General features: G+C 41.4%; 2 non-coding genes across 2 annotated transcripts; one reads left to right on the top strand and one right to left on the bottom strand.

The window, feature by feature from the left end:
* Nucleotides 1-2,048: 2,048 nt before the first annotated feature.
* LOC119924677 lies at nucleotides 2,049-2,151 on the bottom strand. The gene has a single exon (XR_005449375.1). It is a non-coding gene; the product is annotated as a U6 spliceosomal RNA (small nuclear RNA).
* Nucleotides 2,152-7,919: 5,768 nt separating this feature from the next.
* LOC119924685 lies at nucleotides 7,920-8,123 on the top strand. Its single transcript, XR_005449382.1, has one exon. It is a non-coding gene; the product is annotated as a small nucleolar RNA SNORA73 family (small nucleolar RNA).
* The last annotated feature ends 443 nt before the right edge of the window (nucleotides 8,124-8,566 follow it).

The following is an 8,566-nucleotide window of genomic DNA, read 5'->3' as shown; positions in this document are numbered from 1 at the left end:
TGGAGTTGTACCCTTTGCATATTTGATATTGACCCCACACTCAGTCCCAAAGAACTTATGATGTCATACCCATAACTTATTTAACTCTGTCTCCCTCTAAGCTCGTTGTAGGCAGGGAATGTATCTACCAACTCTTGTATTGTACTCTCCCAAGTGCAGTACACGGCACACAGTAAATGCTCAGTGAATATCATTGCTTGATTGAGAGTGTGTGTTTGTGCATGCATGCGTGTGTGTGTGTGTGCGTTAATTGGGACTTGGGGATGTAAGAGTTGGTTAGAAAGGGAGTTCTGAAACACTAATAAGTACTATAGAGCATTAAGTATCTACTGCAATAATCAATAATACCTTGCGACAGTTCATAATTCAGAGTTTAGAAACAGAGATAGAAGATTGCTATTTAAATGCTTCTGGATATCATCCAATACAATGAATGCCATGTTGTGTTCACCTAAAGTCATAAATCATAGCTATTAGTGTCATTTTAAAAAAGAGGCATGATCATCATGTGGTTATGGAGAATGATATGTGGCTTGGAAAAATGAACGTGAACATTACATTTTTTATGAGACTAACTGAAAATAAACATAGTGGAATAATAGTCATAAACACCACATGATAATAAATATTATGCTATGTGATTGGCTTACCTGAGTGCTGAATTTGACCTCCATGACTCCATTAGACAATAATACAATCCTAGCTTTTAATGAAAGTAAAATGGATTTACAGACCAATCCTGAAATTTAAGACACCATCCAGGTGCAGCTCTTATAACAACAGTAATTACTTCTGAGTTTTTATTACATCTACAGGTGGATTAGACTATCACAGAGTTATAACTGCTACTGTTAAGAACTATCCATCTCATTCAGTGAGTTTCCCTATCACAAGTCAACTAAAACTATTTTGAGTGAATATTATGAAGCGAGGTATGAGTAATGAAAGGTACATGGATATTGTTGTATTTTTCTTCCTTTCTCCAAGATGGTTGGAAATTTTAAATAATTTTAAGGAAGAACTTCTGCATCACCAGATACAGCCTGAGCCCCCTTTGGTACAGGGACAGTCAGAGCTCATTGTATTACATCTACCCAATCAATCAGTCGATTTATTGACTGATTTATTGACTGGCATTTTTTGAGCAGTTACTGTATGCAGAGGACTGTACTAACTGCTTGGGAAAGTAGAAAGAGTTGGCGGACATAATCCCTGCCCCACAAGGAGTTTACAGTGTCCTGAAGAAGATAGGCATTAAAATACATTATGGATAGAGGAAATAGAAGAATATTTCCCTAAGTAATGTGGAGCTGGGGTGAATATCAAAGTGCTTAGGGAATAAGCAGCCAAGTGCATTGTTGACACAGAGAAGAGAGTGGATAAGGGAAATGCAGAGCTTAGTTCAGAAGGCCACTTGGAAGACATATGATTTGAATACAGTTTTGAAGGTGAAGAGAATAGTGGATTGTTGGGTATAAAGAGGGAGGGAGTGCCAGGTCTGAAGAAGAATGTGGGCAAAGGATCAGTGAGGGGATAGAAGAAATTGAGGTACAATGAGTAGGTTGACACTGGAAGATCAGAGTGTGCAGGTTGGGTTGGAGTACTGTACTCTCCCAAGCACTTAGTAAAGTGCTGTGCACACAGTAAGAGCTCAATAAATACAACTGAATGAATCAGCAAGGTAAGGTAGGAGGCAGATAGTTGACTGTCAATGCAGATGTTAAGGTGTTTCCATTTGCTGCGGGGATTTTTTTAATGGTATTTGTTAGATGCATACTATGTGCTATGCCTGTAGTTAACACTGGGGTAGATACAATCTAGTCAGTTTGGATCAGTCTATATCCCATGAGGAGCTCACAGTTGTGATCCCCATTTTACCTCAGATGAGTTACCTGAGGCACACAGAAGTGAAATGACTTGTCCAAGGTCATAGAGAAGGCGTACAGTGGAGTCAGGTTTAGAATTCAGGTCCACTGACTCCCAGGCCTGTGGTCTTTCCACTTGGCCACTCTGCTTCTCAAGCAACCAAACTCATACTGCCAGATCACAAAAATATGGAACACCTCTCAAATTTGTATGTCATCCTTGAACAGGGGACATGTTATAATCTTCTCTGTATCATCCCAATTTTAGTTGCCCAACTGGAAGGGCAACTACTGTAGGTTCTTGAGGAATGGGGAGATGTAGACAGAATGGTGTTTCAGAAAAATGATCTCTGCAGCAGGGTGAAGTATGGACTTAGGAGAGATGGGATGCAGAGAGGTTAGTGAGGAGAATGATACAGTGATTAAGGCAGGAAATGATGACCACTTGGGTCAGCCTGGCAGAGTTTGGATTGTTTCTAGACTGTGAGCCAGTTGTTGGGTAGGGACCATCTCTATACGTTGTTGATTTGCACATTCCAAGTACATAGTACAGTGCTCTGCACACAGTAACCGCTCAATAAATACAATGAATGAATGAGTGAATGGAGAGGTAACTGACAAGATTTCATGACAGATTGAATGTGAGGGTGGAATGAGAGAAGAGTTGAGAATAATGTCAAGGTTACAGGTTTGTGAGAGAAGAACGATGGTGGTGCTGTCTACAGTGATAGAAAAGCTTGGGAAAGGCAAAGTTTGGGCAGGAAGCTGAGGAGTTCTGTTTTGGACATGCTAAGTTTGAGATGTCAATAAGATATCCAAGTAGAGCTATCCTAAATCAGGAGGAAATGAAGAACTGTAGAAGGGGAATGTGGTCAGATCTGGAGAGGAAAATTTGGGAATCATCCATGTAGAGATGGTAGTTGATGCCAAGGGAGTGAACGAGTTCTCCAAGGGGGTGGGTGTAGATGGAGAATAGAAGGGGATCCAGAACTGAGCATTGTGGCAAGCACATCCACAGCTGGGGGACAGAAGGTGGAGGAGGACCCAGCTAAAAAGACTGAGAAGAAGCAAAGAGTCAGAGAGAGAGGAGAAGAACCTGGAGAGGACAGTGACAGTGAACCCAAGATTAGATTAGGTTCCCAGAAGAAGAATGTAGTCTTAACATGCCCAAAATTACTTATCTTCCCATCCCATCTTTTCCCATCTTATTTTCTGGCATCCCCCTATCTTTCCCATCCCTGTAGACCTCACCATTTTCCTCCCTGTCTCACAAGCCATTTAGCCTGTTATGGTCAGGGATTGCCTCTCTTTATTGCTAAACTGTACTTTCCAAGGACATAGTACAGTACTCTGCACAAAGTAAGTGCTCAATAAATATGACTGAATGAATGTAACTTTGGTATTATCCTCGACTCATTTCTCTCATTCAACCCTCGGTCTGTCACCAAATCCTATCAGTTCTATCTTGACAACACTGCTAAAATCCATCCAAACGACTATTGCACTGATTCAAGCACTTGTCATATCCTGCCTTGACTCCTGCATTAGCCTCCTCACTGAACTCCCTGCCTCCTGCCTCTCCCCACTCAAGTCTTTACTTCATTCTGCTGAATGGAACATTTTTCTAAAATAAAAAAAAGGTTCAGTTCATGGCTTAGTGTAAAGAAGCCTGGTTTGGGAGTCAGAGGTCATGGGTTCTAATCCCAACTCTGCCACTTATCTGCTGTGTGACCTTGGGCAAGTCACTTCACTTCTCTGTGCCTCAGTTATCTCATCTGTAAAATGGGGATGAAGACTGTGAGCCACACATGGGACAACCTGATGACCTTGTATCTACCCCAGCGCTTAGAACAATGCTTGTTGCATAGTAAGTGCTTAACAAATACCAACATTATCTCCTCACTCCTCAGAAAGACCCAGAGGTTGACCTTAGATTCAAACACAAACTCCTTACCATCTTTTGTAGGGCAATCAATTAGCTCACCCCTTCATTAACCCCAACTCACATCTTTTGATATTCTAATACCAACCTACTCACTGTACCTTGATTTGATCAATCTTGCCACCGATGACTTGTCTATGTCCTCCCTTTTCATCCCTACATTCGATATCCCTCACAGTGGAATCAGAAATAACATTAACCATTTTTAGAGGAAATTAGACACAGATAGAGATGGCTATTTTGCACCATTCTCCTGGGTCCCTTTCATCCTTTTTGAGCATAGAATATGCTTACCACTCTAAAATAGTCAATGGTATTCAAGGGAGAGATCACAAAACTTTATGAGGAGCATATTATCATTCCCCAAAACTCTCTCAACCAGTTAATTATATTGATCCAGTGCTTATAGTGTAGAGATCACTGTACTAAGTGCTTGGGAGAGTACATTATAACAGAGTTGGTAGACATGTTTCCTTCCCACATGGAATTTTCAGTGGAGTCTAGTCTCATTTTCTTCCTTGGTGATCAAGTCCTTTGGGCTCCACCAAATGTCTAATAATCACTAAATTTGTTTTGAAAAAGGTGCCCAACTCTTGTAGAATTTAACTCTTCAGATTAAAATGCTTATAGTTGTAGATGAAACAAATCAAGATTTCTATCCCATTTTTCAAATTAATCTCTTTACATTGGCATATTTTAAATAATACCATCATTACCACCATGGTATTTTCTGAGCAACTATTATGTGCAGACACTGAACTAGGCACTTGGGAACAGACAATGGAAATTACAGCTCATGTACCAGCCTTAGAGAGACTTAGAATGTAATAGGGGAGGGAGAAAACACAAATTGCCAGTTGGAAAAGAGGTGAAGGAGTAAGGGATATGATAAAAAGTGAGCTAGTGAGTAAATAGTAAATTAAACATAAATAAATAAATATATAGGCCTAGGAATTCTAAAGGGGCAGATAAAATGGCATGACCAGGAACATAGGGGTAGTTGGAGAACGTCCCTGAGCAGAGATGGCTACCTCATGAAGATTTTCAGGTTGGGGAAGTAGATTGTTTGGCAGATCTGAGATAATAATAATGATGGCATTTGTTAAGCACTTACTATTTGCAAAGCACTGTTCTAAGTGCTGGGGCGGATATAAGGTGATCAGGTTGTCCCACGAGGGGCTCACAGTCTAAAATCCCCATTTTACAGATGAGGGAACCGAGGCCCAGAGAAGTTAAGTGACTTGCCCAAAGTCACACAGTTGACAACTGGTGGAGCTGGGATTCGAACCCATGACCTCTGACTCCCAAGCCCGTGCTCTTTCCACTGAGCCATGCTGCTTCTTTCTCAGGGAAAAGACCTGAGAAATGGGACAGAGAGGGGAGATTGCACACAACATGCAATAGAGAAGTTGCGTGGCTTAGTGAAAAGAGCACAGCCCTGGAAGTCAGAGGACCTGGGTTGTAGTCCCGGCTCCTCTACGTTTCTGCTGTGTGACCCTGAGCAAGTCACTTAACTTCTCTTGCCTCAGTTACCTCATCTGTAAAATGGGGATTAAGATTAGGAGCCCCAGGTGGGACATGAGCTGTATCTAACCTACTTCCTTGTATCCACCCCAGAGCTTTGTACAGTGCCTGGCACATAGTAAGCACAGAACAAATACCATTAAAAAAAGAAAGCTTGCCTGGATGACTGAAAGCCCAAACTGAGTGTAGTGGGAGAACAGAGTAAGTAGGCAACTGCAAGATAGCTAAGGAAAGACAAAACCCTGCTACCCTCATCTATTTTCAAATTCATAAATGAGTCAAACCTTAAAAGCAACATTTTCACCTTAGTGGTTAATCTACAAGAGTTGTGGATGTTCTATCCTTAGCTTTATCTTCAGAATAGATATGAAAACATTCACCTGGTTTCAGAGTAGTCGCACATTCAGTAACCAAGTAACTCATAACATACTGAGGATTTTTACATGCTGCTTGACAAAATTAATCATTTTGTAACTATGGATACACTTCAGATCAAAAATAGAATCAGGGAACAGGCTTCCCCTTGAATGTTTTATTCATCTTTGACACCATTTGGTAGGGGGGTAAGACTCTACTTTTAACGCCAAATTTAAAAATTCCAGAAATAGGTGCATTTCGAGATACCTGGATGTACTTGAACATCCATCATTGAAATTGATGAAAATACAAAGGTTCTCAGAGACTAATTCTGTTATGTGAACAGGCATTTACTAGCACTAATAGGTTAAATAATGTCATAGTTCTCTGAGGATATCTCCAGACTCTTTCTACGGAAACTAAAAAACTCCTCATTCATGCAAATAAATCACCAATAGGCCAAACTGGAAGGTAAAATGATCAAATAAATATGCTGAAGTGGCCGAGCCATTACATATCATCGGTCTTGAGTATCAAACTCTTAAGAAGATCCAATAATAAGATTTACAGAGAAGAGGAGAAAGAGACAGACAGACAGACAGACAGAGATTGAGAGAGAGAGAGACGAAAAAGTAACTGAAGTAGTGAAACTTCAAGGATGCATTCCCCTAAGATGTTTTCTGTTTGGGGATCATTTCTAATTCCATGAACACAGATGATGTTGGAGCCTTTCCCACTGCAAGCTGAGTTTAGAAGCAAGAATTTGGAAATGGAGAACATTAAAATAATGTGAAATCTTGAGTTAGAGCAGTACTTAACTGTACTCATTAGGCTTCAGAATTTCAGACAGTTTAGAGTAAGAATTCCCAGGAATGAAAGAAATGTATTATAAGAGGCCTTCTCTGGTTTAAACCTTATTTCCTCTTCTCCCACTCCCTTCTGCATCTCTCTTGCACTTGGATTTAAACCCTTTATTCATCTCTCCCTCAGCCCCACAGTACTTATTTATTTATTTATATTAATTTCTGTTTCTTCCTCTAGACTGTGAGCTCACTGTGGGCAGAGAATGTGCCTACGAACTCTGTTATATTGTTCTCTCCCAAATGCTAAGTGCTTAGTACAATGCTCTGCAAACAGTAAGCACTCAATAAATACCATTGACTTACTGATTAAGATCATGTTTCGATGGATTGAGTAATTTCTGAATAATGACAGGGCTTTGAAATGTTAGGGTTACCACTTGCTTTCTCCCAAATAGCTGGATTTCTTGTAATTATCATGGATTTCTACTCTGCATTTTCTCACAGAATTGGTTGGAAGGGAACTGGAAATGCCAACCTCTCAATTCTCATGTTCAGGGAGGGATGGAAGGAAGGGAGGGAGAGGTTCCCACCCCAGGCTGCCCCCACCCCCGCCCTACCTCCTTCCCCTCCCTGCAGCACTTGTATATATTTGTACATATTTATTACTCTATTTTACTTGTACATATTTACTACCATATTTATTTTATTAATGATATGCATTAGGCTATAATTATATTTATTCTGATGGTTTTGACACCCATCTACATGCTTTGTTTTGTTGTCTGTCTCTCCCTTCTAGACTGTGAGCCCGTTGTTGGGTAGGGACTGTCTCTATATGTTGCCGACTTGTACTTCCCAAGCGCTTAGTACAGTGCTCTGCAAACAGTAAGTGCTCAATAAATATGATTGAATGACTGAAAGCAAAAAGGAATAATAATAATGGCATTTATTAAGTGCTTACTCTGCACAAAGCACTGTTCTAAGCGCTGGGGAGGTTACAAGGTGATCAGCTTGTCCCACGGGGGGCTCACAGTCTTAATCTCCATTTTACAGATGAGGTAACTGAGGCACAGAGAAGGGAAGTGACTTGCCCAAAGTCACACAGCTGACAATTGGCGGAGCCGGAATTTGAACCCATGACCTCTGACTCCAAGGCCCATGCTCTTTTCCACTGAGCCATGCTGCTTCTGTAAAGAAAAAAGGAAGAGAGAAAGGGAAAAGGGAGGAAAGGAGGAAGGGAAGGGAAAATGGGAGGAGGGAGGGAGGGAGAGAGAAGAGGAAAAAAAGAAGAAAGGGGAAGGAAAAAGGCCACTGCTCCAGGCCCTCCCAAATGTGACCACCGCTTTGAGACCAAAGTAATAGCATGGTGCCAGACAGACTCTCCGCAAGGAACAACTTTAATCACTTGGCTGAGGTGAAGCCAGCAAGACAATGAAGAGAGCCTGTGGGGATCACTCTCCTCGGCTCTGTCTGAGAGGCATGTGGGAGTCTAGGACTCACACTCCAAGATGCCCAGTCCTGTTCCACATTGCAGGAGACCAAGCCACCCCCTGTGTCTGCACCTGCATATTCCTAGTGCTTCTCTGAGCCCCTGGGCTGTGATGAAGGAGATAAATTCATCCAATCATATATATTGAGTGTTTACTGTGTGCAGAGCACTGTACTATGCGCTTAGGAGAGTGCAGTACAACTAGGCCCCATTTTTCCTCTACTCCTACTCCCTTCTGCATCGCCCTGACTTTCTCCCTACGCTCTTCCCCCTTCCCAGTCCCACACTACTTATGTCCATATATGTAACTTTATTTATTTGTATTGATGTCTTTCTCCTCCACTCTGGACTGTAAGCTCATTGTGGGCAGGGAATGTGACTGTCTTCTGTTGTACTGTACTCTCCCAAGTGCTTAGTACAGTATTCTGGACACAGTGAGCACTTAATAAATGGGAATGAATGAATGAATAAACAGACACATTCCCTGCCCATATCAGTACACAATTACTCCACCTTCTCTCTTCAGACATGTGGTCTTTGGCCCAGATATACATGGTCATAAATTCATCTTTAGCCTTCCAGGAAG

Source organism: Tachyglossus aculeatus, chromosome 2, assembly GCF_015852505.1.
Source record: "Tachyglossus aculeatus isolate mTacAcu1 chromosome 2, mTacAcu1.pri, whole genome shotgun sequence".
Classification (NCBI taxonomy): Eukaryota; Metazoa; Chordata; class Mammalia; order Monotremata; family Tachyglossidae; genus Tachyglossus; species Tachyglossus aculeatus.
This window is presented reverse-complemented; position numbering and strand designations above follow the sequence as displayed.